General features: G+C 30.3%; 1 pseudogene; it reads right to left on the reverse strand.

The window, feature by feature from the left end:
• Nucleotides 1–7,918: 7,918 nt before the first annotated feature.
• On the reverse strand, nt 7,919–11,758 carry LOC148197923 (uncharacterized; annotated as a pseudogene).

Here is an 11,758-nt window from a genome sequence, read left to right on the forward strand (position 1 = left end):
ATGCTTTTTATATAATTAGCTCACCCTTGCTTGTTGTGTTCGTGCTATGTTTGGGTATGTTTCCTCTTGCGATGATCATCCACTTGGATGAGAGTAGATGGCGAGGAGGTGCCCCTGGAGCAAGCATTGGAGGAAGATGACGCTGAATCCTAGTACCATTAGAATCTCCTTACTTTAACTTTTTTGCATTTTAAAAATTGTAATATGTTAAACCCATGGTATGTGGGCAGACTTGAGTACATTTGTTTCGCTTCTTAGTATTTTAAAGATGACTGTAATCTTAATATTCGGATATATTTTTCCAACTGCTTTCTATTATTATAATCTGGTGACGTCTTTATTATATATGCACGCCGTATATTTTGGGATGTCACAATGAATATTTTAAAATTGTACATGAGAATATGGAGAATATATATAGTGGTTCTAAAATTTTAAAATAAATAAAGATAATCATTTTAATTTAATTACATTAAATATTTTTTATTATATTTATTTATTTTTAAAATTTGATATCAAAATATATCATTTTTAAAAAAATTTAATTTCCTATCAAAACTCATAAATTAAAAACATATTTAGTTATTTATTGTATTTGAAGAATTATTTTTTATGGCACAATTTTAGATTCTATTTCAACGGTTCATTTTGTTTTATATCTTCCAATTTTCATTTTAATCCTTGATGTACTCTTTTCTCAAAATTTGCAAACATAATACAGTTTTAACTTATCATAAAATTTTAAGATTTTAATAATTGTTTGTTATTTCTATTATTATTTGATATTTATTCATTTTTTATATGTGATATTCTATTGTTAAATTCATGCAATTATAATTTTTTTCTTTAAAATTTATTAAACATGCCTTTTTTTACATTTAATCTGGATACTATTATCTTTTTTTTGTTATGATTTTTTATAATTTAGACAAAATTGTTTTAAAATAAACAAATATCTTTGTCTTTCCAAATATCATGTAATAAGAAAGGCTTCACGTAGTGTTCAATACTTAATTTTTATAACAAAATACCTAATATGGATAAAAAATTAAAAATCAAATTATAGGTGTCTATGTATAAAATAATTTAAGTATTTAAAATTGGAAATTTTCAAATTTTACCAAATTAATAATTTTTTTCCACATAAATTTGTTCAATTGATGTTTGTCGTGATTTTCTTTTGTTAATTAATGTTTGAGATTATTTTTCTTATAATCAACAAAACGTTATTTGTTGTCAATAGTTTGTTATTTGTTTTTTAATGCTAATTAGAAGACTTTAGGATTTTCTTTTTCAAATATCAACTTGAAAATTTTTCCAATAGACATTGATAAAAAAAAGTTGGCAAAAATATTTTAATCATTAACTTCGTAAAAATAAGCTTGATTAATGCCAATATAAATAATTGTGTTGGAGTGAAATAAAAAACAGTATTCATTAATGTTTTATGAAACACGTTTTGTAAACATTAGTTTTAAAAAGATTCTGACAAACTTTTATCGAAAAATAATATAAACTAAAATCCAGTCAAAAAATAAATAATTTATTTATATTTAGTAGTAATTGAAATACTTTATTCAAATGAAAAAAAATAGTAAATTTAAATATTGTTATATCTAATGAAAGCATTTAAGAAATAAAACAAATGAAATGAATTCAAATTCTATTTGAATGTTTTAAAAATCATAAAAAAACCAAATTAAATAGTTATACTGTAAATATAGTTTTTGTAAGAGTTATAAAATCGTCCTTCTAAACTTTTTTTTTCCTTTAGAGCTTTCTCACATCTTTTTAAAGATTTTAATCTATAATTTGTTTATCTAAAAATTGGAGATCACTAAGTTGATACTTGAGATAAACACCCCACCTCTAATGGATTAGTTTTCTCAAAAAAGTAAATTGGTTTTATGCATTTTTTTTCTGTTAATCATATGTATATGTCAAATGTTCTATTAGTGAATATTAGACAATCAAATATTCTATTAGCTATAATCTAGGTATTATTATAATTTGTACAAATTTGTGCAGATGTCATTCCTTTAATAAATGAGGAATTATATAATCCTTGTATGTATATATATATATATATATATATATATATATATATATATATATATATATATATATATATATATATATATATATATGATACACTATTATCTGAAATAATACATCAAAATTATTCTTTAAACCTTCTTATATATTAGCAAAGCCAAACACCAACATCCTTTAAAACATAGGAATTGTTGCTTCTTTATTTCATTGAATATTTCTGATAACTCCTTCCGATAACAATCAATCGGAGAAATATGATTATGAAACTTTCGCTGCTTCCAAGAGCCATATTTCTACTGTTGTTGGATTTGTGACCAAATCAGATATATCTAACTCCGCTCTTAATCTTTCTATTGTTACTATGAGTAGTGATTGGATAATTGATTCAGGTGCTACTTATCATATGACTTGTGATCCTCATAAGTTTACTCAATTTTCACCTAATTGTTTAAAAATTGTTATTATTAATTGTCAATGGGATCTCATCTCCTATTAAAGGTGTAGTAGGTACTTTATCCCTCTCACCCTCTTTATAGATTCATGATGTTTTATGTGTTCTACATTAAATTGTAATCTTATCTCTGTCAACAAGTTAACCAAATCACATTCTTGTGTTGCCTCGTTTTACCCAATCCATTGTTTTTTTTTTTCAGAACATCTATTCCAAAGAGAAGTTTGCCAGTGGTAGAGAGTGAAGAACTATATTATCTTGAAAATTTCTCAACAAACATAAAAGAGCATTGACTTGCCTTGCAAATGAACACATACAAGATAAAAACATAAAGGAAATTTGGTTATGACATAGATGGTTGGACATCCCTCTTTTGGTTATCTAAAAAAATTATTTTCATTATTATTTCATAAATGTAATATTTCTGTTTTTATTTGTGAAACTTGCGTTATGAAAAAAGTTCATCATGTTGTGTTTCCTTTAAGAAATAAAAAAATTGATTTTTTTTTCATTAATTCACACAAATGTTTAGGGTCCTGCCCTACAATCTACACATAATAGAAAAAAAAATGATTTATCAGTTTTGTTGATGATTATACTAGGGTAACTTGGGTGTATTTGTTTAAACATAAAAGTGATGTGCGTGATGTGGTTTGTTCGTTCCATCATATGATCGTTACACAATTTAACACAACTATTAAGGTCATTTGATCAAATATTGGAGGAGAATATTTTAATATTGAATTAAAAGAGTTCATGAACTCTAAAGGCATCTTGCATCAAACTATATGCCCTTATTCACCACAAAAAAAAAGGAGTGACTTAAAGGAAAAATAGACATATATTAGAGGTGACAAGATCAATTTTGATATATGGTAATGTCTCATCTCATTTATAGAGTGAGGTTATGAGCTCTGCAGTTTATTTAATTAATCAAGCCCCTTCTATTGTGCTTAACTTTGAAGGCCTTTAAATGTGTTGTCTAATCATTGTATCTTCCTTCCATAGTTTTACCACCTCATGTTTTTGGATGTGTTATATATGTTCAGTTACACCTACATCAACGTACAAAGCTTGAAAAATGATCTATCAAATGTGTGTTTTTGTTGGGTATGGACAACTCAAAAAGGTTATCGTGCTTACCATCCATCATAAAAAAAGTTTTATATCTTTATGGATGTGACACTTAATGAGCATATATTTTTTTATCTTGATTCTACACTTCAAGGAGGTAATGAAAATGAAGTGCATAATCATGACGTTAGTATGTTTGATATCTCAGATATAAAATTATATTGTGAAGATAAATTATCGTGTGAGGGTCATTCTACAGGAAGTGAGCCAATCCTAAATATGGACCCTTCTTTTTTTGATAATATAGTGTTTTCTAATCATAACCAATAGACTCAATCTTCTCCACAAGTTCGGCTTGACTCTTCAGAGATAACTTATGATCTTATCTTTGATAATACTATATTGTTGATGAAACTAATCATGAAATTGCTTCTCTTGATCCTACCCTTGATAATACTAATTTAGATGAAATTGAGTCTATCACTGTTCAATATAATCTTCCACCTTGTTCTAATCGTGGTCAACCTCCAACTAAATATGAACCACACCTTCAAGCCAAAGTTAAATATCCCACTAGTAAATATGTGTCATCTCACAAGTTATCCCAGTCATATGCATCATTTTTATCTCAATTATCTTTAATTTTTATTCTTAGTAATATACGAGAAGCTTTGGCAGATCCTCGATGGACCAAAGCAATGGTTGATGAGATGACAACTTTAGAAAAAAAAACACTTAGGATCTTGTGTCCTTACCAAGAGGGAAGAAAACTGTGAGATGCAAATGAGTAGTTACAATTAAGCATAAAGTTGATGAAACTACTGAGAGGTATAAAACACGAGTTGTGGCTAAAGGTTACACTCAATCTTATGGTATAGATTACCAAGAGACGTTCGCACCGGTAGCCAGGCTCAACACTGTGAAATTACTTCTATTGCTAGCAGTAAACCAAGATTGACCTTCTACAATTTGATGTGAAAAGTGCTTTCTCACATGGAGAAATTTTCAAAAAAATTTAGATGGATTCTCCACCATGCATGACAGATTCAATTGGAATGAAGGTTTGAAAATTAAAGAAGGCTTTATATGGATTAAAACAATCCCCAAGAACATGGTTTGAAAGGTTTACCAAGTATATAAAGGCTTTTAGCTATAGAGCAAATAACTCTAATCACACCTTATTTTTAAAGAGAGAAAAAAGGAAAATTACAGCTTTGATATATATGTAGATGACATGATTGTTATAGGAAATAACCAAGATGAGATTTCTAGTTTACAACAATACCTTGCATCTGAATTTGAGATGAAACAACTTGGAAACCTCAAATATTTTTTGGGTAATGAAGTAGGTAGATCAAAATCTTGTCTTTTTCTATGCCAAAGGAAATATACTATTGACTTACTAAGTAAACCAGTTGATACACTAATTGAACAAAATCATAAACTCTTTCAATGCTCAAATTCAACAAGCATAGACAAAGGAATATACCAAAGGCTGGTAGGAAAATTAATTTATTTGTCCCATACACGTCCAAATACTACGTATGCAGTGAGTGTCATTTTTCACTGTTGGTCAACAACAATTTAATTCCAAGTCATTGAGTGGCAGATAGGTTATGCTAAGCGTTACATTTTGGAAGAAGAATGGTGTTTAGTGTCAATACTGTCATTGAGCTCTACCTTTTTGCGAAAGGTTTAACGTTGAGCGTTGTCTTTTATGAATAGTCTAGCACTAAGTGCCACTTCTAAGTGTCAGTGTGTATGTTGTGATTTTATGATGTTTTGATTTGTTTGAGATGAATTATTATGGATATGTTGCATGTTTAATACGTATTAAGGATTGATAACATGATTATGAGTATGTATGTTAAATGTTGTGGAAGGCATTTCAATGAGAAGTTTCTTGTAGTGATTTTAGTAGTGTATGTATTGATGTATGGATTATGTGTTGGGAGTTATCTTGTCGCTTTAATAACCATCCAATCTCAAATTGAGAAGGGTGAGGTATATGTGGTGAAAGGAGCATAAGATCCTAGTTTAGGGGCTTTACCTAGGCCAAAGATGTTGGCGAATTAACGTTGTGGGTGGTAGGACGAAACCCATTGATAACGGTTCTATAGAGTAGTAGAGGTCACCATAAATGCATAACTCATTAAAGCCTAATATCAATACATGTATTCAGATAATCGAGTGTAGTATAAATGATTGCATGTGTTAGGACTTATTGATATAAATTTCTATGTGTTAACATCTCTATACGTGTTGTATGATTTCTCTTTTTGATACATTAACTTACTCTTTCTTCTGTTTTTGTTTGTCTATGGAATCATTATTTAAATGGTGTGAGTAAATGATGAAGATATTCCAATTGATCAATTGTAGGATGAAAGTAATGCAACCGTATAATTTAGAATAAAATCTTGTTGTGTATAATTCTTTCTTTTAAAAAATAAATCTAATTTGTGTAAGTTTATATATATACTCAGATATAATATAATAGTTACATAATTGTTTCTTTCTTACTATAATATTATAGTTATATAATTATTTATTTCTTATTGAATATCATATTTGTAATATTTTATTTAATAGTTATATATTATTAAATGAAATGTTAGACTTTCAATAAACTTTTTTTTTCATTTTTATATATTTGCTCATAATAGGATATTCATTAAAGTATGTCACGAAATGTTGACCTTCAACTTTGAACGTCTAAGAACCTTGTCAAGTATAAATTGCAAATGACCTTTTAAAATAAAATTTTCAACACTACCTACTAGTTTTTAAAACCATTATTTTAACATGCCACCAAGTGAGAGAGTATTTTCAACACATTCTTATTCAAGCTTGGTTTTCTTTAGGGCGTCTATCATCTCTCTATTTAATATTTCACTAGTACAAGGAGGCTGTTATTTGGTTGTTAAAAGAAAAAAAAATGGTTATAAAAATTATTTTTTTTATTGTCTTTTCTATTTGTAACCTAGGATCTTATTACAAGGAGTCATATTCCAAGTATTGAAGTTTATTTTAAGATTTTACTTCCCTGGGTCTGTTTTCAACAACAGAATTTGTAGCTTTATTTTCTCTTTAGATATTTAACTGAAACTTTTCATAGTTTGTGTCCCATCATACATATCCATATACTTTACCAGACAATGCACAAAATATATGTCATTACAAGATTTAGAGATACAAAATATACGAAACATGTTTTAATTAAGCACCTGCTCCTGCAATCGAAGATAGGAAGACATTGTACAACTTTGGAGGAATTTGTACAATAATCTATTAATAAAATATGGTAAGTTTACGGTTAATTCAAATTTTACAAAAATATCAAATAACACTTATACCTACCGTATATTATAATTTAATTATTATATATATATATATATATATATATATATATATATATATATATATATATATAATTTTTAACATATTTTTACTTCGAAAAATATCATCTCAATCATAAAATTGTATTATAAAATTAAGTTAGATTTAAATTTAATTTCTAATATAGTATAAAAATTATTAATTAGACTATATTTTACTAATTTTGTAACGTTATAACTTAACTTTTACTTGATTAATAATTAAGAAAAACTTATGAAGCATGTCAAATATCAGACATAAAAAGTTTGATATGTTTACAATTGAAATACTTTGTAGAACTCGAAAATGAGCTTACAGTTGTTTGATCGTTGATATTAAATTGTTCAACTTTCAATTAATATATTTGTTTGAGTATTTAAGCATCTATAAAATTTCTGTGATAGCGTAAGTCCATAGCTGTTAGAGGATAAAATTGAGGTAACAGTATAATATACTTAAAAAAGAATGAAAAAGCTCAACCTGCATTAAGATAATGGTGTGTATTATAGGACATGCAGTATGGACATCTTGACAAATAACATAAGACCATGTTTTACATCTTAGAAAAGTGTAGGATTTTAATATAATTTTATAGGACTTTGTAGGTTATTTTATTGAAGGAAAAGTTGAGAAAGAGGAACACAAGAATATAAAACTGCATTAATATTTTACTGAGAAGTGCTATTGCTTTTATAAAACAAATAACTGAACGTAAATGCATGTAAATGTTGGCATCTATAACCACTAACAAATTAGTGCTCTTAGTGCCTAGAAAATAACAAATAAATCCTACCGGTCAACATGATTTTTATTTTCCTAAAAAATAGCATAACATATTATTTTAATTTCTAAATTTTCAATAGTCATCAATCAACACTCCTCCTTGACTTTGGAACTGCAAACTCCAAGCTTTTGTCTCATAACTCAAATCTAGATTTTGGAAGTGCATTGGTTACGATATCAGCCACTTGATTTTCTGTTTTGCAGTAAACTAGTTTCACTTGTCCTTCTTTGAACTTCTCTTAAAAAGAAAAGCTTTATCTTAAAATGCTTTGTTTTGCCATGAAAAACTGGATTATTTGCAATTGAAATTGCAGCTTGATTATCCACAAAAATCTTTGTGCTATCTTCTTGTTCTATATGTAAATCAGTCATGATCTTTCTTATCCAAACAGTTCGATTGACAGCAGCTGCAACAGCAACATATTCTGTTTCTGCTATTGATTGGACTATAATTTCTTGCTTTTTGGAACTCCATGAAAAAACTCCAGAACCAAGAGAGAAACAGTAACCAGAAGTGCTTCTCATATCATCAACACATCCTGCCCAATCATTATCTGAATGTCCATGAAAACTTAAGCTTTCAACTTTGTTGAACCATATACCATAATCAAATGTGCCTTTAACATATCTAAGAATTCTTTTTGCTGCTTGAAAATGAATTTCACTAGCACAATGCATGTACCTTGATAACAAACTCATTGAATGCATGATATCTGGTCTGGTGGCAGTTAAATACATTAATCCTATTAAGGATCTAAACAGCTTTTCATCAACCTTTTCAGCACCATCTTCTCTGCAAAACTTTTCTTTTTGGTTCATTGGAGTTGCAGCTGACTTACACCCTTCAATGTTGAACTTCATAAGGACTTCCTTTGCATACTTTTCTTGGCACACAAATATTTCATTTTTCTTTTGTTGCACTTGCATACCAAGAAAAAATGTCATCTTTCCAAGGTCTGTCATTTCAAAGATATTTGCCATTTCTTCTTTAAACTTGTCAATCATCTCCTTACAATTTCCTGTAACAAATAAGTCATCAACATACAGAGATATCATAAGTATATCTTAATTCACCTTTTTAATATATAAGGTGTACTCACTTAGACTTTTCACAAAGCCTAAGCTTATTAAATGTGCATCAATTCTGCTATACCAAGACCTTGGTGCTTGTTTCAAACCATATAATGCCTTTTTCAGTAGATAAACCTTGTCTTCTTGTCCTTGAAGAGCAAAACCTTTTGGCTGTTCCACAAAAATTTCTTCCTCCAAATATCCATTCAAAAATGCTGATTTTACATCCAATTGATGTATAAGCTAGCCTTTTTGTGCAGTTAGTGCTAGCAGCAACCTTATTGTGTCTAGCCTAGCAACTGGGGCAAATGTTTCAAAGAAATCCACCCCAAACATCTGAGCATATCCCTTGACAACAAGTCTTGCCTTGTATTTGTTCACAGAACCATCAGGATTGAACTTGGTTCTATAAACCCACTTTACTCCAATGGCCTTTTTATGACTAGGTCTATCCACCAACTCCCACGTATGATTTTTTTCAATCATTTTAAGCTCCTCTTCCGTAGCATTTATCCACCTCTTGTCAGTCGCAGCCTCTTCATATCCATTAGGTTCCATGACCATAACATTACACCTTTGATAGATGTCAGAAAGCAATCTTATTCCTCTGACAGGTTCATCATCCACATCTTCATTCTCCTCCTGCAATTCAAGCTCATTATTGTCTTTCCAGTTCAAACAATCAAATTGTTCAAGGAATTTGTTGTCTTCCCAGCTCCAACAATCAAACTCCAAGAATTTCACATCCTTGCTAACAATGAATTTGATGTTATGTGGAAGATAGATCCTGTAGGCCTTTGAAATCAAGCTATAGCCTACAAAAATTCCAGGTTATGCTTTCTTGTCCAATTTGTCTCTCTTAATATGAGGAATATAAGAGAAACACAAGCAACCAAATATCTTTAAATTAAAGAGCTCAGGTTTGTAACCGTACCATGCTTCAAAAGGCGTTCTTTGTTGTAAAGCTTTTGTTGGCAGTCTATTGAGTAAAAATACTGTTGTATTTACAACCTCTGCCCAATATTTTTTAGGCAACTCTTTGTCATGAAGTAAGCACCTAGCCATCTCCATAATCGTCCGATTTTTCCTTTCTGCAGTGCCATTTTGCTGAGGTGAATAAGGGGCTGTAAGTTGGTGTTCTACACCTGTATCTTCACAAAACTTGTTAAATTTTTTGGAAGTATATTCAGTTCCATTGTCGGATCTGATCATTTGCATTTTGCACTTGCTTTGATTTTCCACCCAAGCTTTAAACTTCCAAAAAATGCCAGCAACTTCATATTTAAACTTCATAAAATATATCCAACACATTCTTGTCATATACTCAATGAAAATAATATAATACCTACTGCCATTCAATGATGGTGTGCTCATAGGACCTCCAACATCTGTATGTATCAATTGTAGATTTTGTATAACCCTCCAAGTCTTGTTTTGTGGAAATGGGAGTCTTGTTTGCTTTCCATATTGACAAGCAATGCATGTAGGAAATACTTCTTCTATATCAGGTAAGCCTCTGACCATGTCATTCTTCTTCATGAATATTAGAGCATTGTGGTGAAAATGGCCCAATCTTTTATGCCAAAGTATTGTATTGCTGGCCTCTTTGTGCACTGCAGCCTATTCTTCACTCATGAAGTCCAAAGCAAAGCTTTTTCCTTTCATTCTAACTTTAAATACTTCCTTGCCTGCTGAATCTTTAATCATGCAGTTTTTGTCTTCAAACAACACCTTATAACCTTTTTCAAGCAATTGAGGAACACTCAACAGGTTTTGGTTAATTTCTGGAACATATAAAACATCTGAAATCAGTTTCAAACCTGTTTGACCTTCAATTGCCATTGTTCCTTTGCCTTTTACTGCAATATATGCTCCATTACCTACTTTGACTTTAGAAAGTGCAGTTTTGTCAAGTTCTTTAAAGAGTTCTCGATCATAACTCATGTGATTTGTGCAACCACTGTCTATGAGCCAACTTTATGTGGAGCTATTGGTAGCAAATCATGTAACGGCAAACAATTGTTCCTCTTGTGGTTGATCCTCAACAACTTTAACTTCTCCTTGTTGTTGATGAGATTTGAAAATCTTTTCCATGTGCCCTAGCTGCCCACACTTATGACACTTTACATCCGGTCTCCACCAGCACCTTTTTTGTGGATGATTGGTTTTCTTACAGTGAGGACAAGGTGGGAAAACCTGAGTATTATTACTCTTATTGTTGATCTTGTTTAATCTTCTAGGTCTGGTATCATTGTTCTGCTTCTTCCTCTGTTTGTTGCCATTGCTCTGGAATTTGACTTGAAAAGCACCCTCCACAAATCCTTCTTGCCTCATAAGTCTTCTTTTCTCTTGGGCCTGTAAAGCATCCATCACCTCTGCCAAAGTGATCTTAGATAGATCCTTTGTGTTCTCCAAAGTAGCTATAGAAGCTTCATATCTTTTTGGTACTGATACAATAATTTTTTCAACAATTCTTGAATCAGAAAAAACAGTGTCCAACAATCTTACTTTGTTGGCAATGCCAAGCAACGTATTTGAGTACTCTTTGATGGTGTCTGATTCTTTCACTCTTTGCAGTTCAAATTCTCTCATTAAATTCAATACTTGCATGCTTCTAATTCTCTCATCTCCTGCATATTCTTCCTTCATGTAATCCCAAATTGCTTTTGTTGTGTTGTGAGACATGATCCTGGTGAAAATTAGTTTTGAAACACCAGAAAATAGACATGCCTTTGCCTTTGCTTTCCTGGTTTTTTTCTCCTTGTAGGTTTTCATCTGGGTTACAGTGGGGTTGTCGGGCAGCGGAGCAATATTGTAATCCTCCTTTATCGCTTCCCAAAGATCCAAAGCCTCTAGGAAGTTCTGCATTTTTATGGCCTAGAGATCATAGTTATCTCCATCAAAGATAGGAGGAGCAACTTGAGAGAAACTTGTTTCAGCATCCAT

Source organism: Vigna umbellata, chromosome 5 (genome assembly GCF_029865625.1).
Source record: "Vigna umbellata cultivar VRB3 chromosome 5, Vumbellata_1.0, whole genome shotgun sequence".
Taxonomy (NCBI): Eukaryota; Viridiplantae; Streptophyta; class Magnoliopsida; order Fabales; family Fabaceae; genus Vigna; species Vigna umbellata.